We start from the raw sequence: 24083 nt of genomic DNA on the forward strand, positions 1-24083 counted from the left end.
TTTCTGTGTGTATTAATTAATTAGGTAACTATTTGCTTTACTACTCAATTTAACCTGATGAATTGAGGATATGATTATTAATATCTTCGTGTTGTCAATAAAGCTGTTAGAAAGGCAATCGGTCAGTATGTATTTTGATATCTAAGATTTGGAATAACTGTTTTGAATTACTTCTCTAGACTTAATTGGGGATTTTTTTGCTGCTGCTGCTGCTACTGCTGTTGTTGTTGTTGCTATTTTTGGTGGAAAGCCTATCACATAGAATTTATATAGGAATGGTGCTTCTTCCAGGGAATGACACTTACCTGGTTAGGAATTATAAAATGGAAAATCAATTATTAATTAGTGACATGTCATAAACCTACTAGTGATAATTTCTTTTTAACTTTTAGGATGTCCTTCTGCTCTCTGTAGTTTGCTTTATGGTACTTTGTATACGATATTTATGGGATAAATTTTAAATTCCTAAAAAAGATTTGAGAAGTAACTCTTCAGTGATATTATTTACTGTTTACTTTCCGTGTATTCAACATGCATTTTAGAGGTTTGCAAGTCAACAGTCAATTTTTGTAACTTTTACCACTGAAAATACCACTCGTTTTAAAATAACTAATTATATCTTTGTCATTCATTAGGCTGGAAGGTCAGACTTTATTTTTTTATGTTGAAGAGCCAAAATCATGCAGACCTCTGCTCCATAGGAATTTCTGACTGTGTCTGTAGGCACCTAAACTGATGGCTGATGACTCAATAAAAATGGTCCTCTTCTCCAGGCAGCAGGACATCATAACCAAATTGAATTCACAGTTTGGATGTTGCCTCTGAAGTGAATGAGACACACTGATCCTTTTTCTCTATATAGGTTTTTCCTGATGCAGGTTTCCTGACTTGCTCTTGGTGAGTCAGACTTGCTGCTGCCTTTTCTTCAACAACACCTTTTTTAAAACTCCATAGAGATAGATAATAGGTGTTGGGAGAGGACATAGGATAAGCATGTTTGGAAATGTGTATATCATGTAGAATCACTCCTGATTCTACCCTGTTGTCAGCAGTGTGTAAAGTGTCCTTCGCTTTGTGGGGTGCTTGGGTGAACCAGTCCGATAAGCATCCAACTCTTGATTTCAGCTCAGGTCATGATCTCACGGTTGGTGAGTTCAAGTCCCACGTTGGGCTCTGCACTGAATTGAGGAGCCTGCTTGAGATTCTCTCTCTCTCTCTTTCTCTCTCTCTCTCTTCCACTTGCTCTCCCTCAAAAATAAACATTTAAAAAAAATAAATAAAGTGTCACTTTGTAAAGAAAATTGGCTTCTACAACCATGCTACTTAACACATAATGGTAATCTAGCCTTTTATAATTTTTTTAACCTGCCATCTTCTTTTTTTTTAGCTTTTTAAAAATGTTTTATTTATTTTTGAGAGAGCACAAGCAAGGGAGGGAAAGAGAGAGAGGAAGACGGAGGATTTGAAGTAGGCTCTGTGCTGACAACAGCGAGCCCGATGTGGGGCTTAAACTCACAAACTGTGAGATCATGACCTGAGCCGAAGTTTGACACTCAACTGACTGAGCCACCCAGGTGCCCCTACCTGCCGTCGTCTTCTTTCTGCACTAGGGATAGGCAGGCCTTCAGCTACATGAAGGACCGGAGAACTCATATTATTTGTAAGAAATTGAAAATAAAAAAAGCATCTCAGGATAGACTCAGTATCTTGCTATTTACCAACTTACATGGTTTTTGGAGTCATTTAACAGTAACATTGTAAGCCATTCCAGGAGAGAAAACTGACAACTTGGACATGTTTGGGAACTTCCCTATAAGCATGGCTACTATCAGAATTTCTTTAAGTGCTAGGTGTCAGCACAACAGGAGCTACCGTCAATTTAAATCTTTGTGTTTGTGTTGGAGAGGGAAGGATCCCTTGTGCTGGCTGCACGTAGGGACCCGCCTTGTTTCTATTTCCCATAAATGTTTCAGTCCCCTTACCTTTCTCCCAGGACCCAGACTGAGTAAGAGAGTTGATTTCCTCTAATTGCCAACTGGGAAGCCATCTAAAGGAACTCTTTCTGGGAATAAATTTGACATGTTACTAATCTTTAAACTAGATGTTTCTCAAGTTCAGATTGATTTTTAAATGCTCTGTATCTCTGTCTCTGTCTGTATCTATGACTACTTCTATATCTAGATCTAAAAACAATAGTAATTCTGAATAAGAATATAAGATGTGCTAAAAACGTTCCATTCATTGGGGCATGGGGCATTTCATAGTCTTCTACTGAAGTAACATTTTTTTACGGCTTTCGTAATCATGACTCTGTTTTACTTTGCATATATTATGTATGACATATTATTGCGTATTGATACATGTTTCACTCTAAGCATCAATTTAAACTGTTTTTTTTTTGAGATTAATGTAAGTCCAAAAAAAGTTTGAAGTAAGGTATATACACAATGTCAGGTTGCTAAACACAACTACTACCCTCATCAAGACCACCACCACTACCACAATAGTAAACCCCTTCCAATGAACCTAGTCAGGGAAATGAAGAGATAGGATATTTTGTAACAACTCAGTGAGAATTTATACCATGCTATAATCTTGCTATAATATGTTACTTTTATTTAGGCGAACACAATAAATATTCAAGGTACTTGAACCAAAAATAAGAAAGGCTACCAATGGGTCTAGTGCCAGGAAGAACACTTACTTTAATTATGTGTGTTATTAATAGGATGATGTAATTGTGTTTTGAAGAGGCCCCATCTCTTTTCCTTTTCAAATGATTGTATAACCTTTCTAAATTCACACACCAACCCCCCCTTTTCTCAAGCAAAGAGGATTTTGAATGATCTGGCTAGACATAGCACCTGACACCTGGGAAAAAGACACATAGACCATTGCTTTTAAGATCCACCTTTGATCAAAGTGCAAGGTCAATAGAAAGATAATGCAGAGGGGTGGAAATAGAATGGTCTTTAGAGGCAGATAGACCCGGGTTTGGATGACAACAATGCTACATATTAAATACTTGGGCAAATGACGCACCTTGTTTGAATCTCAGTCCATTCACTTATACCAATTTTAGAGTATTAAATTAGAAATGATACATCTTTTGCTTAGGAGATGATAGCAATGCTCAAAGTAATTGGTGTGGATAAGCTCATTTGTCAGGCGGCATATTTTTCTGCAAGTGTGCTGTTTTTCTTACAATTCAGTGACTACTTAGACTGTGAAGACTTAAAGTTGATTGACTTTGGGAATCTGAATAACATCACATTTTGCTTTTAGTGTTCAGGTTTTCAATACACAGGTTGCATTTTTTTTTTTTTATCACTTCACTGTGTGGTTAAGTAACATCTAGATATTTTCACGTTAGACGCCAAATAAAATATTTGTTTATGTTGGAAACCAAATGAAAAACGAAATTGTTTCACCTGGTGAAAATTAATCTTTATTTTTTGGGGGAGAAACTCCAGGCACGGTGGGAAAGATAGCAAATATGTGGATATCCTTGGCCTGGATGGATGAACAAGAGTTTACTAAGTGGATGAGGACAGGAAGAACCTGTCAGACAGGAAAACTTTGGGGAGGTGTTTTGAACAAACACACAGCTGTAAGGGGTCAAAAGTACATGACAAATCTGTTTTGAGGAAACTAGACCAAGAAGTGAATTGAGGCAAATGATCAGAGATGAGCAAAGAAAGACTGGCTGAGAACTGTTTCAGTGGGGTGGCGGATGGCACCCTATGTGGTTTGGCCTGTGTTTCTCCAGACTTGGGGAGGTTTGGGACAGGAAAGTGACCTGGTCACTCTTCTGCTTTGGAAAGATGTCTCAAGTAGAGAAACAATAAAACAAGATTCAGGGTGGCTGAGTCAGTTGAGCACCAACTTCAGCTCAGGTCATGATCTCATGGTTGGTGAGTTCGAGCCCCATGTCAGGCTCTGCACTGACGGCTTAGAGCCTGGAGCCTGCTTCAAATTCTGTGTCTCCCTCTCCCCCTCGCCCCTTCTTGTGCCCTGTCTGTCTCTCTCAAAAATAAAATAAACATAAAAAAAAATTTTAGAGAGCTTCCATACTACCGTGGTGGTAACTATGTTGATATCATTTTATAGGACAGGAAATGAAACTTCAAGAAGTTTAAGAGACTTAACCAATTTTTCTCACCTGACATGAAGGGTTGAGTCCAGGTTGTCTGACTCCAAAGACCAATGTGTTTCCTGAATCTTGTTTTATTGTTTCTAGGGCTGTGCTTCAGAAAAAGTGGGTAGGCTCAGATTAGAGTGACTTCCCTCCCCCATGCCAAAATCCTCACAATATACAATTTGTTTTTGGGGGTAGAGAGTACAATTCTAACTAACAAAGTCGCAAATGGCTGGCCCGTGGCCTTGCACTTTCTTTGACTCCTAGTGGCAGAACCACTTTCTTCTTTCCCAGTGAGCATCCACTTTGAGTGATTGTCAGCCCCTCAGTCCCTGTGATGAAGGCCCACGTGAAGGGCACTTTTCTCATAGCCAAAAAGAACTTTTATCAACACAACCACAGATTGATAAACCACTCATGATCATGGTCCAAGATAATTCTGTATGCTTTCTCTGTGCAGAATCTGTAAATATTTTTTAAATTTTTTAAAAATTTAAAAATTTTATTTAAATCCAAGTTAGTTAACATATAGTGTAATAATGATTTCAGGAGTAGAATTTAGTGATTCATCACTTACATGTAACACCCAGTGCTCATCCCAGCAAGTACCCTCCTTAATGTCCATCACCCATTTAGCCCATCCCCCACCCAAGACTCTGCCAACAACCCTCAGTTTGTTCTCTGTATTTAAGAGTCTCTCATGGTTTGTCTCCCTCTCTGTTTTTATCTTATTTTAGCTTCCCTTCCCCTACGTTCATCTGTTTTGTTTCTTAAGTTCCACATATGAGTGAAATCATACGGTATTTGTATTTCTCTGATTGACTTATTTCACTTAGCATAATACCCTCCAGTTCCATCCACGTTGTTGCCAATGTCAACATTTAATTCTTTTTGATCACCAAGTAATATTCCATTGTGTATATATAGCAGATCTTCTTTATGCATTTGTCAGTCTAGGGATATTTGGGCTTTTTCCATAATTTGGCTATTGTTGATAGTGCTGCTATAAACATTGGGGAGCATGTGCTCCTTCGAGTCAGCATTTTTGTATCTTTTGGATAAATACCCAGTAGTGCAATTGCTGGGTCATAGGATAGTTCTATTTTTAATTTTTTGAGGAACCTCCATACTGTTTTCCAGAGTGACTGTATCAGTTTGCATTCCCAGTGCAAAAGGGTTCCTCTTTCTCCACATCCTTGCCAACATCTGTTGTTGCCTGAGTTGTTAATTTTTTCTTTAAATGAAAGGCATCAGAGGCACCTGGGTGGCTCGGTCAGTTTAGTGTCTGACTTTGACTCAGGTCATTATTTCACAGCTTGTGAGTCTGAGCCCCTCATAGGGCTCTCTGCTGTCAGCACAGAGCTTGCTTTGGATCCTCTGTCCCCCTCTCTCTCTGCCCCATCCTTGCTCGCATGTGTGCGGTCTCTCTCTCTCTCTCTTTCAAAAATAAATAAATATTAAATAAATAAATAAACAAATAAACAAATGAGAGGCATCAAACAATTTTACCAATATAATGTAGCTCCTTGATAGATGAGAAGCAACATCAGATATTTTTGTGGAAATAAATTATTCAGACTTCATTGGAAAGAAACAAGAAAGAAAATTATCTCGCTACTTATAAGAAGTTCATTGATTGGGGTAGTCATAGTAACAGGAAGCATCTTAGAAAATCAATACACGATTAAGTGGACTTGTAGCCCTGGGAAGCCAATTAAAACATGAAATGTTTGGAGATACCTGGCACAGCTTAGACTGCTTGAATTTACAGTGAAGCAATGTCCTTTTTAATATTTTTTGTCATTGTTGCTCTATTTTTCTAAAATACTAGCATTCTTAAAACTCTTTAGTAATGAAAAAATCAAACTCTTATGAATCCAGAATCTCTTGTCATTTTTTTTTAACTTATCCTAACCCTACCTGTGTTGTTTGTTGTTCTTTGGATATATCTATCTGTTATTCCCTCCCAGCTCTGTTCTCCTGTGTCTCAGTGCTTTTGTTTCACAATTTCACAGGAATCCCCAAACTCCATCTGCTGAAAAGTACATAATGTAGTCAAGGCGCAGCTTGCTGTCAGGGGGGTTGGCTGTAACAAGGAACTGAATAGCTCTTTGAGTTTCTACTTAAGACTCAGATGTAAGGGCCATCGCAAAATGCCTAAATCAGTGCCAGATATTTTAAGAGCCCTTAATAAGTAGGACTTGTGAAAGAATAAAGAATATGTAATCAATTCACAGTACCTAATGGCAGCCCTTTCTTCTGTCTAAAGGGTCTAGTGTTAGAAGCGGTCACCAATCTGCTAGCTTTGAGAGCTCTAGTCATTCATGTGGAAGGCAGAAAGTGCTGCTGCTACAAATTCTGGCTCTGACTGTTTGGAAGCCCAGTCCTACCAGGGGGAGCTTGCCAAAAACAGAAGACATGCTAATGACTTGGAACATCACTGTCCAAGGCTAGTGGGTGACGAGGCCCATTAACTTCAGTCCAGCATTAGTTTGTGCAGTCCTCCAAATCCTACCTACAATTTCTGGCAGCTTCCAAATTGCACGTGTTTGTGTGTGTGTGTGTGTGTGTGTGTGTGTGTAGAATGGTTAAGAGAGAATATCCAAAAAGAACTCAGTGAGATATTGAGTTAATTAGGAATTCCTAATAAAACAAAAAGGCTCTGTGCTTTGCAACAGTGTTCTTTGCAATGATTGTTAACCTGCCAATAGTTTGCAAGCTTATAGTGCTTTGGACAGCAGCAGAAACTTCTTGCATTCAAGCTACCTTGTAAACTTAAGGCAGCATTATGGTGCATTGATAGGAGAGGGCTGAAACAATGCCTGTCTTTAAAAATGAACACAGATTCATGAACTGCATTCATTCAGACAGCCTGAAGGTGGGAGAGTTTATTTCCACATTGTGTATGCACAGGCAGAACCATATTGAGAAACAGTGACAAGGGCAGTGTGTAAAAAAAGTGACATTTTCTTCATCACATGCATAGCTGTCTGAGCTAAGTGTGCTTCCTTTCAGTTGTTACTTAACCTAAAACAAATGAGTGAAACCCTTGAAGTTGCTTTATTTCATGGTGTGATAATGTGGTGGTTTGGCTGAGAGGTTTAGTCCCCAGAAGTAGGACGTTGGAAGTCTTTTTAAAAGCTGACAATAGGCATGTAAAAGCTATATATAATATTTAGTTCAGCAAGCAAGCTAAGGATTATATAATCTTTGATAATGGGCTAGGTTAATTCTATGCATATACACACACACAGCACATACATGTATATATAAATGTATATATCATTATCTTTTCTTGTATTAAAATTGCTGTTTATTTTTTATTTAAAATTTTTTTTCACATTTATTCAATTTTGAGAGGCAGAGAGAGACAGAGCACAAGCGGGGGAGGGGCAGAGAGAGAGGGAGACACAGAATCTGAAGCAGGCTCCAGGCTCCGAGCTGTCAGCACAGAGCTGGACGTGGGGCTTGAACTCACAAACCATGAGATCATGACCTGAGCCGAAGTCAGATGCTTACCGACTGAGCCACCCAGGTGCCCCAAAATTGCTGTTTATTTTTTGATTAGCAGCTAAATCTGTTTAAAATGTCTAGTTGTGGGAAGTAGGTGTCAACTTTGACAAAAATGAAGAGATTGGTGCTCTTGAGTTATTCAACACGTATTTACTGACTTAAAGTAGAGAGTATTATCAATAAAATTTACTACGTGTACACTTTCAACTACTGAGGAAGAGACTACTTATCATTTTGCTTCAAATGGCCAAATAATTGCAGTGACAAAATGGAAAGAAGCAAATAGCAATCTTTTGGTCTGAGTCAGTGAGATAATGATAAATGGATAGAAAGTAATTATCTGTAATGAAAAACTGAACGAACCATATGAGCTGTTCTGCATTTCATTTTATTTGCTATGTTTAGACATGTCCTTAACTAGAGAACAAAAAGATGAGTAAGTGCAAGTTCTCTTTTATTCTTTTTAGTATCAATGCAAATGCATCTTGATATATCCCTCTTCCCCAATGGCACTTTATTTTTTTACTCTCTTCAATTCTAAACTGCAAAATGAACATTCACTTATCCTTTCAAAAAATTAGTTTTGAATACTCTTCAACCTTAAAAAAGAAGGAAATTCTGCCATTTGCAACAGTATGCACGAACCTGGAGGACGTTATGCTAAGTGAAATAAACCATGCACAGAAAGACGAATGAGTACATGATCTCACTTATACGTGGAATCTAAAAAAAATTATTCATAGTAACAGGAATAGAATGGTGGTTATCAGGGGCGGAGAGATGAGGGAAATGGGGAGATGCTGGCCAAAGGATACAGAGTCTCAGTTATAAGATGAATAAGTCTGGAAACCTAATGTACAGCATGGTGACTATAGTTAGTAGTGGTATACTGTATACTTGAAATTTGCTAAGAGAGTAGACATTAAGTGTTTTTAACACACACACACACACACACACACACACACACACGGTAATTATGTTAGGTGAAACATATGTTAATTAGCTTGATTGTGGCAATGAGTTTACAATGTGTATATGTAACATAATCTGCTGTGTACCTTAAATATATGCAATTTTTATTTGTCAGTCATTACTAAATAATTCTGGGGAAATATTAGGACCCTAGTGTCATCAGATTCTCCTACAGATGTTGATAAAATTGACATGCTTATTTTTCAAATGTTTAGCCATTTTACCTTCATAAATATAACTTCATGGACATCTAAATCAAAATTTTTTGGAATATCAAATTGAGGTGTCATTTTTGTTTTTGTAAATTTTAAAATTCTGGTACCATATTGCCCAAATCATGGAGGTACGTGATTCTTCTGTCTCTTCCATGGGTAGCACTCTTGCTATATTTTCTTTTCTTTTTTTTTTTTTATTTTTTCTTTTTTTAAAATTTACATCCAAATTAGTTAGCATATAGTGCAACAATGATTTCAGGAGTAGATTCCTTAGTGCCCCTTACCCATTTAGCCCATCCCCCACTCCCATAACCCCTCCAGTAACCCTCAGTTTGTTCTCCATATTTATGAGTCTCTTCTGTTTTGTCCCCCTCCTTGTTTTTATATTGTTTCCCTTCCCTTATGTTCATCTCATATGAGTGAAGTCATATGATTTTTGTCTTTCTCTGACTAATTTCACTTATCATAATACCCTCCAGTTCCATCCACATAATTGCAAATGGCAAGATTTCATTCTTTTTGATTGCCGACTAATACTCCATTGTGTGTGTGTGTATATATATATATACACACACACATTGTATATATATATATACATATATATATATATATATACATATATACGTATATATATATATATATATATATATATATATATACACACACACCATATCTTCTTTATCCATTCATCCATCGATGGACATTTGGGCTCTTTCCATACTTTTGTTATTGTTGATAGTGCTGCTATAAACATGGGGGCGCATGTGTCCCTTCGAAACAGCACACCTGTATCCCGTGGATAAATGCCTAGTAGTGCAATTGCTGGGTTGTAGGGTAGTTCTATTTTAGTTTTTTGAGGAACCTCCATACTGTTTTCCAGAGTGGCTGCACCAGCTTGCATTCCCATTTGCTATATTTTCTTAAGATTTATCTGGAAATAAAATACTCTTTATCCTTCATCATAACTATTCTGAAAAGAGCTGCAGTTAGAGAAACCACAATAAATTCATAAGAAGAATGCCTCCTAGAATACTATTTGATGCACAGTTAATAACAGTGTGTTTCTATAGCTTAAAGTTGACTGCATTTTGCAAAGCCCCAATTAGTTGGAATTTTAAGATGTGAATGAATATGAGGTAGTTACATAAGGTACTAATAGCTGCTATAACAAACAGATCAAAATGTGTACGTTGGTTCAAACATCTTGCCATGCAGTCCAATAAGGTGCTTCTCCTAGTGAATCAATGACCCACGTTCCTTCCACCGTACTGTCCTGCCATTTTCTAGGTATAGTCTTCAGGGTCACTTTGTTCAATTCCATTCTATTTCCCTAAAGGTCGAAAAAGCATGGAGAATCACACATTATATATTTCTTTGGGACAGACCTGAAAACAGTGCACATTGCTTTCTTTCAAATTTTATTGGCTAGAAAAAACAGCCAAGTAGACACCCATAACTATAAAGGAGGTGAAGAAATGTAGGTTAGCTGTGATCATACGAAGAAGAGGAATGGTGGACATCTTGTATTCTCTTTTAGAAAACTGAGTCTCTAAAATAACTTTTTTTTTTAAATGTTTGCTTATGCTCTCTGAAAGTAAGAGGTGATAATTAGACAGTGTTTCAAGGAAGTTTAATTGCTACATTCAAGCACAATGGAATAAATGCATCTTTCCTACAATTCATTATATGACTCTGTACCAGACTAGTTCTGCCTAGGTAAAGGGCTAGCAATTTATATGCCTCGTTTGTTTCTTGGTTTGTTTTACCTGAAAGAGTACAGAGGAGGTAAAATGGCAGAGTATTTGCATTCTCTTAAATGTGTTTCTTCTGTTTTTCACACTTATTGATAGTTTTGCTAGATATAGAAATGTGAATTCAAAATAATTTTCCCTTAGAACTTTGAAATCATTATTTCATAGTTGTTAGACATCCATTATTTTTTATAAGAAGGCTGGTTTCAGATAAACCTTTGTTGCTCTGTAGGTATCTACACTTTGTAAAAGATTTTAGGATTTTCTTCACCTTTGGCATTTGCAAGCATGCTCTTGGGAGCAGATCTTTTATGTGTGTACCAGATCATAATGAAACTTTTTATTATTCCTTTTAGTTAGAAAAAGAAACATTTTTATTATTCTTTCCTCTGAATTTTTCTCTGATCCTTTTTCTTGTATTTCTATAGCATGGACTTTATGTCTGTGGTCTTAATCCTCTGCATATCATAATGTTTCATGATCACATGTATTTTTTCTTATTAAACTTTTAAATTTTGTTTTGAGATCATTGTAGATTCATGTGCAGTTGTAAGAAGCAGTACAGAGAAATCTCATGTTTCCCTCAGTGATAACATCTTGTAAAAATACTATAGCATCTCACAACTAGGGTGTTAATGTTGATAGAATAGAGAATGAAAGTCCTGACTGCTCACTCAACCTGCTCTGACATTACTCTGTGGGGGATGGGGTGCCTCATAACAGCCTGGAAATGTGCCACTTCCAGGCTTCCTTCTCCCCCTTTGTTGGTATGGATGGTGGTGAGGTCACATGATTTTCTTTTCTTTTCTTTTCTTTTCTTTTCTTTTCTTTTCTTTTCCTTTCTCTTTTCCTTGCCTTGCGTTTCCTTGCCTCTTCTTTTCTTTTCTTTTCTTTTCTTTTCTTTTCTTTTCTTTTCTCTTTTCTTTTCTCTTTTCTTTTCTTTTCTTTTCTTTTCTCTTTTCCTTGCCTTGCATTTCCTTGCGTTTCCTTGCCTTTTCTTTTCTTTTCTTTTCTTCTCTTTTCTTTTCTTTTTCTTCTGTTTTCTTTTCCCTGTGGTGTACAGCTGGAGTAAAGTAGCTGTTGCCTAAAAGCTTTGTATGTTGTGAGTATACCTTTCCTGGTCCTTTGCCCAGTGAGGGCAAGCTTTTGTTAGGGCTTTTTTTGTCTGTGCCTATTGGAATTTCCAGGTGCCAGTTTCCTGAGCTCTAAGTCTGAAATGTATAAGGCAAAAATCAAACCAGGGAATTGACCTAGGTCATTCTTTGGGTCCTACAGTTTCTAGCTGGTTAGAAACTACTTTCATAGTCTTCTTATGTTTGGTTTGCATATAATGCCCAGTTTTTAAAGTTATATTTAATGGGAAGAATAAGGAAAAGTATGACTATCCCATCTTCTTGGAAGTAGAAGTCAGACCCCCATGTATTTTTCATCTTTTAAAATTTTATCAAATGCTTGATTTAATAATGTTACTTCGCCTCTTTTACAGCGTTTGTATAAATTTTCTATAAATTTGTTATTGTTCGAACTGTTTACTATCATTTAAATTTATAGAGGGAGGTGAGGACATTAAGATCATTCAGTTTGCTATATTGACTTGGAAGCTCCATAATGCCTTAAAGTCTTTTTAAATGCCTGTAAGTAATGCCTTAAAGCCAGTCATTATCAGGTTTATGATCACAGAATGATAGAAATAAAGTTCAGGAGGCATAATATTTTTACTTTTACATATAGGTCTAGAGAGAAATTATTCTTTCATGAGGTAGTAGTTTTGTTGTTATTATTATGTTTTCCAATCTAAATTCCCAGAGATATTTTTTCTGAGGTGAAATATAGAGTAAATTTATTTCCAAAATCAAAATTCTAAAGAATATACTTACAGTTTTTTATAAATAAGTATAGGCCTACTTAAACTAAAACTTTGAAATGCAGAAAGCTGGGTTTATTTGCAACTGGGTAGTGATTCAGACAGATAGGCAGCTTTATCACCTGGTTTCAAAAGAAGATTTCAGAACCTTTTTTTAAATTTTTTAAGTTTAATTTATTTTGATAGAGAGAGAGCACAAGGGCGTAGGGGTATAGAGAGAGGGAGAGAGAACTCCAAGTAGGCTCCACACTGTCATTGCAGAGCCTGACACAGGGCTCGGACTCACCAACTGTGCGATCATGACCTGAGCCGAGATCAAGAGTCAGATGCTTAATCGACTGAGCCACCCAGGTGCCCCATCAAAAGATTTCAAAGAGATGCCTCTGGTCAGCCCATTATCTCTGCTAATATGGATAAGGAAAGCATATTCTACTCCACACAGGACAATAATGTATTGTTACAGAATTGGCAAACAAACTACATTTAGTGGTAACTGAGGTCTGCTATCTCAACCAAGGTAGATGGTCAGCATCATAATGGGTTACTGCTATGTGCTAAACTTAGAGATGTGATTAAGTTAGTGAAAGAAGAGTCAAATCACTCTGCTGTAAATCATAGTTTTGTAAATATAAGGCTGTTTTCTAGTTTTATAAATCTTTAGATCTGGGAAAGACCTTAACCCAAAGATGAGCTAAGGTGACGTCAGTACTGCATAAAAATCATCAAAAGAGGCTGAGGCTGAATTGAGTAGCACCATGGAGAGCTCCTAGAAATTCCATTGTTGTGGTTTGTAATTTTATGCTTTCCAGTTTTGATTTTCTCTAGTTATCACTGCCTCTAAAGTAAGCCCATCTACCTCTAGAATAGGTCACAATACCAGCAGAAGTAAATATTTCTTTCATTATCCTGAGTCTTATGGTTTATGTGTTTGAATTAAAGCTTCATTTTTTATGTGGCTCAAGGTTCTCCTTTTAAGACTTTTCCTTTATTATTTAACTCCTATTTTTGGCATTGTTTACTGGAAGCTCATGTATTGGCATTGGAATTAGAACTATGCCTTCCCTTTCCTTTCTTCTTGGAGTCTTCCCACATGTTATTTATAACCTAATTTTAAGAATATGAGCCATTCTTAGGCACCTGGGTGGTTGCTTAGTCAGTTAATTGAACAACTCTTGATTTCAGCTCAGATCATGATCTCACATTTCATGAGATCGAGCCCCACATGGGGCTCTGTACTGATAGCACAGAGCCTGCTTGGGATTCTGTCTCTCCCTCTCTTTCTGCCCCTTATCCACACATGCACATACACATTCTCTCTTCCTCTCTTTCTCTAAAAATAATAATAATAAAAAAAGAACATGAACCATTCTTAAGTTGGATTTAGGGTAGGAGATATAATTTGTATTTCATCATGAGACCATATAAGGAAGAAAGAGATCAGTTTCTTTCACTCAAGCAAACTGCTGGAAAACTCATGTTCTGATTATCTGCTTTCTCTAGAAGGCACTGTTTGTTTGGAGAACAATGATAAGGTATATGGTTGAAAGCAAAATCATCTCCTGACAATTGCCAGAATAGGTCAGATTTTAGAATCAGGTATTCCTGGACTTAAATCTTGCCTCTGCCACATCCAGATTTCAATTTTAGATAGACGACTTAACTGATCCCAGTCTTTGTTATTACATTTTTAAAAATGGGATTAATACCTTCTACCTGGTATTATTATGAGAATTAAACAAGATATAATATGAGAGAGATTGGCATGATACCTAGTCAGAAAAGGCACTTGGTTAAATTGGTTCTGGCCATGTACTTCTTGCCCTGTACTCCAGAAGAGAATCTATGCAAACTGATGTAACAAGAAGGTTATTCCTTTAAACTGTAATATTATTTTTATGTAATGTGATTAATCAGCTTAACTTGGAAGATCATACAAAACTCACCAACTAAAATTATGTGAGAAGAAAGACCCCCCCTCCCAGTTTCTAAGACAAACTGTAGGCAATTTTCTCTTAGAAGTTTATAGCCCCTACCATTGTCCTTCCAGACTGTCAGATAGTGGTCAAATATGATTATAATAAGTATGGGTGCTTTATGGCATGTGGAACTCATCAGTTTACTCCTGTGGTGTAAGACTCTTGAGATTTTCACTCTTGGGAATATCACAAATATTTTCTACTAAAACCACATGAAGAGACTGGTATAGATGTGATTAGTATACATATTTCTCCTCACTGTTCTCAGCTGTATAAGCTCCTCCATAGCAAGAATGACATTTAGTTCAGCTAAATGACTCACAGGCTGGCTGGCAAGGAGGATCATATCACTCGTTCTGGGTGGACTAAAGGCATATAGTAGAAGTGCAGTTCTTAAAACTTTCACTTATGGTGAAGTAGGATGGGAGACTTTTGCAAGAGCATATGCTAGAGGATGCAATATCTCAGGCATTTGAAAGATTCAGAGGAAGTAGAAATCGAAAGAACTATGGGGAAAAGAGAGCTCATACATTAGAGTAACTCAGTAAAAGGACCTCTTGACCAATGGGGGTGGTAGGATTCGGAAACAATATTGGCCAGGTGATGGCATTTAAACATCAGAAGTGTGTTGGGAGCAATTATTACAATGAGGGGCAAGGCTGAAGTGGCAGTTAAGGGCCTGGCCTTTACAGGGCAATGGTGCTCCTATGGGAGAGAGAGATGAGAAGACGATAAGTGATGCTTAAAATATTCAGTCAAAACAAATGAAAAGGAATGAAGACGGCTATCCCAGTGTAAAATTACAATACCATGCCTAGTTTTCTAGGTGCTGAGCTGGTTCTCAGACTCAGAATTCATGACAAGAGAAAGACTACAGAGCCCCATAAAGAAGGACCTCGCAACACCAACTTGTTTCTCTGATGAGTGTTCTTTCAACTCTTAGGAGTGATGTTTGCAAAGAGTTTGTAATAATATAGGCAATGGCTATATATAATGTTAAGTGAAATATGTATGATATAAATGAATGTAAAATATGATCACATTTATGTTAATAATGTATTAAAAAAGAGAAGAAATGCATTGGAATGTGAACAATTATGCAAGAGTTGTAGGACTATGGTAACATTTTCTTTTTTCTACTTCCTGCATTTTATACATTTTACCATTGGAGACATGGTATTTTAAATATAAAATATTTATTTCAAATAGCCATGATATACAGTAGAAAACGAAGCAAATTATTTAACAAGCATACAATATGCCATGTTAAAAAGGCTAGTTCCTATTTTAAAATAATATTAACATAGGTTGATGAGTAAATTAATAGAATCAGGCAGCTGCAGCTGCTAATCTTAAGAAAATTATGCAGTGCTAACATTCATGGCTGTGATGGGTCACATTTGGGGACCACAAAAGAAATTTACAGGAAGACTCAGGGAAGCAGAGTCAATGGAAATATAAATATGCTTTGGAGTAAAAAGTCAAACATGATTAAAAAAACATGTTTTATGAAGCTACCAGGCTGGCATATAATTCGAAATATTATACTACTATACTTGGCATGTATTAACTACTTTTTGGTAGGAGGAAGGAAGGAAGTTGAATTCAAGCAACCACCAGTAAGCCTTATTTAAAAAAATACTTTTATGCAAATCTGAATAAGATAGCCAGAGAGGAACTAAGTAAAAGACAAAAAAGTGAACATAAATTACACCTGAGAAAGACAATCATGATTTTTAGAGAATACATGCTATTTCTGTCAGTGATTTCCTGTTATTAAAATCAATTAAATAAGTGACTAAATAAATTTTACAGACAGAAATTATTTGTAGTTCAGAGGAGGGGATTATAGTGTATGACTAAAAACGCTAAAAAGGTTTTATGGAAGAGTTGAAAATTGAGCTAGATCTTCAAGGATGACACGGTATTGGTCTGTAGAGAGACATAAGGAAGGAAACAACAGAGCTAAGGTTTAGAGGTGAAAATGCATATATTGCATTTTGAATATGTAGCGAGTCTAGGCAGTCTGATGTAAAGGGTTGATACAACATAGGCAAGAAAGATAAGCTTGAGGAATCTGACAGGTTGGGGTCAAAATAGGAGCGACTTTGCATTTAAACTGTATTTTATGAAGAATGGAGAATCAATGAGTATTTTGAGGAGAATAACTCATGAGAAATGAACAACAGAAAAATTAATGATTGACATCATCTGCTCATGATTTCATTCTATAAATATCTATTGTGTGGAATAATTTTAAAGGAAGAATTTGGAAAAGCGGGAAGTCAGGAGACTTTTGTAGCAATTCAGCCCAGAGATGCTGCAAGTCCACAGTAGTGCAGGCCAAGTAATAATGGAAAAGAAGGGGAGGGTACTTTTTGTCTATGTCCTTTCCTATTCACCTTTTTCTCCTGTCATCATTTAAATCTTTCTTAACCTCTCACTTTGGTAATCTCAAAAGACAAGTGATTGGCCCTGAGTCCCACTTGCCCCTGTCCAGTCCCCTTTCGACATGGCGATCAGAACTTTTTTTCCTAAAACATGATCTTATACAGCCTGTTGTATTATTTGTATACTTTTAAATATTTAAGGGTTACAGATACATGATTGGATTTTTCTTTTTCCTGGAGACTTTCTAGACTAGTAATTAAGACCAGGTGAATGGGAAACTGAGTCTTAAAATATCAGAGAGCATCCTAATGTGATCTTCCTCATCTAATAGGGATGCTATTTCGTGTCATGTTGTGTGGTTCTTTATTGGGCTGTTGGCTATTCAGTACAGATCTAAATCAGTTTTAATAGGTGCACGACACAGGAGCATGTACTATGTCAAATCCTGTAATGAAAAGCTTAGTATAGACATGTCTAGAATCTTAGAATCTTAGCATTTAAAGGAAACTTAGAAATCACACAGGCCGTCTTACATAAGAATTACTTCTGTGGTAGTCTTAAGAGATGATTATGCAAGTTCTGTTTATACACACTCAGCTGCTAGTGCAGCTCCTTGCAAGGCAGACCTTTTCATCTTTAAGAGTTTGGCAACAAAGCTCTTCCTTAAATTCAGCTAAAACTGGCCTCTGAATTTTGCACTTTATGCCAGCTCTTGAAAACAAGATTAATGCCAGACCACCGAATACACTGTCCTTTATGTAATAATATTTCAAAAACATAGAATGTCTGTCCTTTGAACATTAGAAGTGATCTGATATTTTTCATTTTACAATATCCTTCTCCAAATACATATCACCTATTCTTCCAACCTTTCTCTCATGACATAGTTTCTAAATATTGTATCATTCTGGTTGACTACTAAACCCAAAATATTTTGTCAATTTATCCCCAAGTAAAAGTATAATTGCTCCAATATATTTTGATCAGTTTGGCAAATACTTCTCACTATTAGAAAATATTATATTTTAATATATTATGTACATGTATTATATCATTTTATATTATTTTAATATATGTTATTATATTATTTAGTATATTATTAAACAGACAAGGCTCTGTAAAAGTGAAAATGATATACCAAAGGGAAAGCAAGGACAGGGCGAATAGGTCTTACTTAGGGAAAGGATTAAGAAAAGAGATATCCATAGAAGGCCCTAGAAGGATTTTGAATGAAGGAAAATGTATTGTGAGCAACATTATAGGCTGAGAACAGTTTGGGGGAGAAACAGAGATGAATATGTACACAGTACATTTGGGTATTATCAAGTATGTTAATTTAGTGTATCTTAACATTCATGAAGAAGTAAAATAGGGTGTATTCTGCAAAAGCTAGGTGATACTTAATAGTAGAAGGTCATGAATGCCGCTCTTAAGTGTTTTAAGGTTTTTTTATTTGTAGGTGATCAGTTAAATTTCAACCTGACAGGATAGTATATTTCAATAGATAACTAAATCTAGTGGTCCTGTGATAAAGGATGGATTAAGCAGAGGGAAGCATTGTAACAGTTGGAACATGCTGGTGGTTCACTGTAAGCATGCCATCAACCATATTTCTAATAAATACTTCCTGATGATGAATTCATAGATAGCAAAGCAGCAGTGTATTAAAACACAGATTGATGAGGCAGTTTTTGTCAAATGCACTGGGAGAATAGTTCTCACGAATCATCTTACATGGAGAATGCTGTTAGACCTGAAGATGTATCACCCTCACTTAGTGAGATGCTCGTAACCTCTGCACACTGGACATTTAGCAAGCCATACAAAGAGAGCAAAGCTCTGTCAAAGCACTGCAAATGCCGACTGTCAAAAACGGCAGGAAGTTACAGTTTATCACCATCATAGTGCTGTCTTATAATATCCCAGTGTCTCCTTTTATGATTTTTTTCTTATTTCTTTGAAGCACGTTTTTAAATAGGCTGTTAATAAAAGTGTGTAAATTTAGTTCTTTTCTTGTTCGTCTCTACCTGTGCCTGATCTTTGATCTCATTTCTGGTCCTACGGAGCTATTATAAGAGACAGGTAAGAGGATTCTTGAATCCATTGTGTAATATTTAATCTTCAGTGGAGTCCCAGTTATCCAAGAACCTTATCTCATATTCTGTTTTAATGTTCTCAAAGCTCTAGCAGTGAGCAGTAGGAATGAGTCACTTTGAAGTCAAGCTTTATGTCACCTGAAAGTATATGTTGTTCAGACTCATATATGAATGCTTGGAGAATTGCTCATTCCTTTCTGGCTAAGCATAAAGGTCACCCCAGTCTTCAGTAACATTTTTTCTAGATGTGCTTCCCTTTGTCTCTTTCCATAGCTCCAAAGTGAACTTTGCTGTCCAGGTAATGGAGTGGAACCAAGCTGTGCAGACCCAAATGACAACACATACTTTCTTCTTCGTGTTAGTATCTGAAACTCAAACTACCTCTGACAAACTACATGGAGTAAATCCTAGGGCTTCACATGGTACTTTTATTTGCAATGCATTAGGATGAGGTTGAAATAATTCAGTAAAGGCCATCTTATTCCTGCCTGAAAGTTTATCATTTAGTTCATCAGAGAGCAGAGGAAGGATAAATTTCTGTTGTGTTAGGTGTCTCTAACAGGTCACCTCTGTTTTCTCAAGCAAATGCCAGTTCTAACTCTGGCTCACATATCTGCTAAAGAATCTGATAAGCTTTCAAGCGGTCATTTAAGAAGATTGTCAGGGAGTACACCTGTAAATTCTGCTGCTAAAACACACATGGATATATATTTGGATATTTTTTATTGCCTTAGTCTCATGATTCAGCCTCTCGGTCCTATTTTTCCTTCTTTTATACTTAATTCCATTCAAAAATATTATATCATACAAGATATTTACCTCTTCATAAAAATACAATAGAAGAGCTTATAATAAAAAGTAAAAGGCCCTTTTCTACTATTTCCTGCCAATATATTATTATCTTTTGATAGTATTTACTCATGAGATTTCTTCTATTCTTTTAAAAACCATTCTTCTTTTAGCCCAGTGGCCTTCTCTTCTAACTTGTCTAATTGCTTTCTAATCTTGCTGGATGGCTGTCACTCTGGATCGTTTTTGTCACTGAACTGGTTTAAATCTATCATTTCTTGTTGAATCTCTCTCTCTCTCCCCTACCCTGGTTTTCACATCTACATTGCTTCTGTTTTACTCATAAGAGTTTTATCTCATTCTTTTATTTTAAAAATGCTTTGAAATAATTTATGCGATGTCCGTTTTTTCTTCACTCACTATTTACAGTTTTCATTTTCTTTAAAAAATATTCATCTTCCATCATTTTCAATGGTGTCTCAGGAGTAAGGGAAACAAGTATATGTGTTCAGTCATTTTAAATTCGAAAATTCTCATCTACTTTTCTTTTAAAGATTTTATTTTTAAGCAATCTCTATACCCAACATGGCCTGGAACCCACAACCTCGAGATCAAGAGTCATGTGCTCCACTGACTGAGCCAGCCAGACGCCCCCAATACTCATCTACTTTTAAATAATTTTATGTATCATTGTGAGCCATGGAAATGCTCCCTGGTAAAATAGAGTGTAAACATTTTATTTCAACTAAGTGGTAAAATCTATAGCTGGCAGGGATGGTGTCTTTTTTTTTTTTTTTTTTAATTTATTTTTGGGACAGAGAGAGACATAGCATGAACGGGGGAGGGGCAGAGAGAGAGGGAGACACAGAATCGGAAACAGGCTCCAGGCTCGGCTCCGAGCCATCAGCCCAGAGCCTGACGCGGGGCTCGAACTCACGGACCGTGAGATCGTGACCTGGCTGAAGTCGGATGCTTAACCGACTGCGCCACCCAGGCGCCCCAGGGATGGTGTCTTAATATCACTAAGGGATGGCAAAAAATGGGACTTAACACATGTTTCTTAAATGAATATATCATCAATAAAATTTGCTCTTCTTCTTTGCTTATTCTACGAAAATGATAAAGGTAATGTTGGTTGTAGAGTGACTGAACAATGCCACTGCTGTAGGAGTGTGTGCTGTGTTTTCTTAGGATGATAGAGCTAGCTTAATAGGCAAATTTTGATCTCTTTTGCACTTACTAATGAATATAAACTTACAGCAGAGTGGACTAAGAAGTAGATTTGAAACCATGGTAAAGTCCATGATCACCTTGAGCAGTAATAGCTTGACTGGAACTTTAATTTTTCAAATCTGTAAGCTTTCTGTGCCTCATTTTTCTCAGTTATAAAATTAAGATGGTGCAGTCACAGGCCAGTCCAAGAGGCTGTGGGCATTCTGTAAATCATAAACACCAAAAGTCTATTTGCTGTCTGTTGTTTCTTTACCTATGGGAGATTTTTTTAGTTTTTATTTTATGTGAGATATTTAAAAATGAATTATTCCTTAGGGTGGTATGCTTTCCTAGTAAATTTTCTCAATCTTTAGATGTGTAATTTTGACTCAATATTGTGTTTTATCTTTTCCATGTTGGCATATTAATCTTTTTTTGTTTTAAAGGAAACATTTCAAACCAATACTATTTGGCTCATGAAACTAAAACAAGGTAATTTTTTAGCTTTTTCTGGGTAAGGTATTGTTTCCTTAAAAATCCATTTTATTTAACGTTCAGAGAACATGGGGTTATATTCAGAAAGTATTTTAAATTTACATCCTTAAAGGACATAGATTTTGTTCTTTTTACAAATATCATATCTATATAGCAGCAATAATATGAAATGTAGTGATGGTTACAGAAAGCTACATGGGTGATAAAATTGCATAGAAGTACATAAATACACACTCACGAAGGAGTACTTACAAAACTGATGTCATCTAAATAGGCTCTATGGCTATATCAATATCAAATTCCTGGTTTTGATTTTTTTTTTCTAGTAAGGTATCCTACTTGGGGAGACTAGGTGAGGGGTGCATAGGATTTTCCTGTTCAGTTTTGCAACTTCCTGTGTGTCTATAATTATTTCAAAATTAAAAAAAAATAGTCAATAGATAGACACAGATACCTTCTGAATGGTGAGAAAAGTGACAAAGTAACAGAATCTGGGTCCCACCACCAGCATTGTGCAAATATATAGTAGGAACCATAAATAATTGTTGAATGAGAATGAAGAGATACTGTCTATTATCTCTTTTGAAGAACACCATGGGATAATATTTAAAAAGCATTTTTATTTGAATTATTAAAAGAAGTTGGGGCTTTTTTGCTGTTTCATTTTGGTTTTGATTATATGACAGAAAGAATATTAGAAAGATAAAAGCAAAACTCTTCAAAGAAAAATCCACCTCTTTGTTAACATTTATATGTAAAGGAATGTTTTGATGACTTTACCTAAGCATGGGGACTATCTTTTCAGAATTAATACATACACCTTCAAATGCAGCTTTCTTTTGGATACACACACACACACACACGCGCGCACACACACACATACATATGAACTTGAAAACAAATAAGATCCATATTGAAGGAATGGGAAGTGGATGGTAGGAGGAAAGGAATATCATCAAGTCTGATCTAATGGCAAACTAGATGGATGGGGTTGGGAGAGTATTGAAGATAAAGTTGTTGGAGAAAAGGTGTAACTGTTTTGTCTACAAAATTTTTAGAATCCACTTAAGTTGTAACTCACAGATGAACTGCAATCTATTCTAAAAAGTAGAGTGAATTAAAACATTATATAGATCAAAAGCAGCCTAAATATGTCACATACTTCAATGTCTAAAATGACATGCATGACCCTAAGTCAGATTCATATGTTACATAAAACAGATCTCTATCAGCTTTGTCACTAATTCAGAATTGTTGTGTTCGCTTAGGTTTCAAGGTTGAGTGAAGGCGAGGCATGTAATCTCTTGCTTCTACTCATGAGTTGCAAGGAAGAAGTCAAAGCCACGGAACTCTCTTAACCACACAAGCACATATCCATACACACAGCAATAGTCAGGAACATTTCTTAATTCAGAAAAATCTGTGTTTCCTTGAGATCTTATGCAACTTTATGTGGCTGGGCTGGAAATTTTGTTTTTTTATTTACATGCCATTACTGAGATTATGGAAAGACAGATTGCAAATGTGTATGGTTGCCCTGATGTCAATGCTTGATCAGATATAGATGCTTGCATATCTTGTTTATACAAATTGGCAGACCAAAGACTAATATGAACTCTCCAATTACACTGCAAGATTCCAGAATGAATGGAGACCTTGAGTGCATTGTACCACAATGGGGAGACAGTAAAGGCTAATCACTGACATTGCTAATCCAGTGAAATGTACCATGGGTAAACAACTTGTTGAGTATTACTTCCTAAGGAACTTTATTTGTAGAAAGACTTTGCAGCAATGGAAAGGAAAACTTACAAGGAATAGCTTTGGATGATTATTATTTGCCAAAAAAGTAACAGGGAGTAAAGCAAAAGGAAAAAGGATCTTTCTGAGGCCACATGAATTTCCTGGTGTTTAATTAGAATATTCTCAAATTAGCGAAAACTTTTAAGTGTCTATAAAATTGTGTGATAAACACAAGAAGAGCACAGTGAAATCTTTGAAGCATTAACTTAAAAGTTCTTTTTGTAGTGAGAGGTACACTTATTAAGTGTTTCTGAATTTTGGAGAGGGGATGATGATCCCAATCTGAACCCTTGCTTCCTTCCCATTATAAAACTAACAAGTAAGAACAAGCAAATATTCCAAGATTAGCTAAACTGTGACATCGTCTTCATTATCCCCAGCCCTGCAGGAGATGTTCAGAGACTGAATGGGAATTCCTCATTAGCAGACAGGTGGATGGGGGATTGCCTACATCATGAGCCCTAGTCGTGCTGTTTTTCATGTGTGCTTCTCTGAAGGACACGTGCCTGAAACATCTTTAGACTCTCTCAAGCTGTCTTTATAATCCACTGCCTCACAACCCATATGGACACCACACAGTCTTGGAAGGCGGTAGTAGAGCTAAAAGCGTTCTGGCAAATGATTGGAAAACATCATTCTGGCTTCAGTGACCTCCTCTCTCCAACCCCTTACTCAAGCCAGCTCCATGATATTGGTCAGGGACTTCAATTAGGGGAAAAATGTGTATTTTTACTATTTTAATAGTACACAGATTACTGGAGCCTTTCAATGTATTCGTGAATCTCAATTTCTTTCTCTGTTTCTGCTTCTCTATGTCTTTATTTCAGTGTGAGCTATCCAAGCTTGGGGATATCTCACACATATGGCC

The 24083-nt window shown here is 36.4% G+C and overlaps 1 protein-coding gene across 1 annotated transcript in view; it reads left to right on the forward strand.

Annotated features, from left to right (window-relative positions):
* CLVS2 (clavesin 2) overlaps window positions 1–24083 on the forward strand; it is a 63746-nt gene that overhangs the window by 12759 nt on the left and 26904 nt on the right. The window lies entirely within an intron of this gene.

Source organism: Panthera uncia (genome assembly GCF_023721935.1).
Source record: "Panthera uncia isolate 11264 chromosome B2 unlocalized genomic scaffold, Puncia_PCG_1.0 HiC_scaffold_24, whole genome shotgun sequence".
Classification (NCBI taxonomy): Eukaryota; Metazoa; Chordata; class Mammalia; order Carnivora; family Felidae; genus Panthera; species Panthera uncia.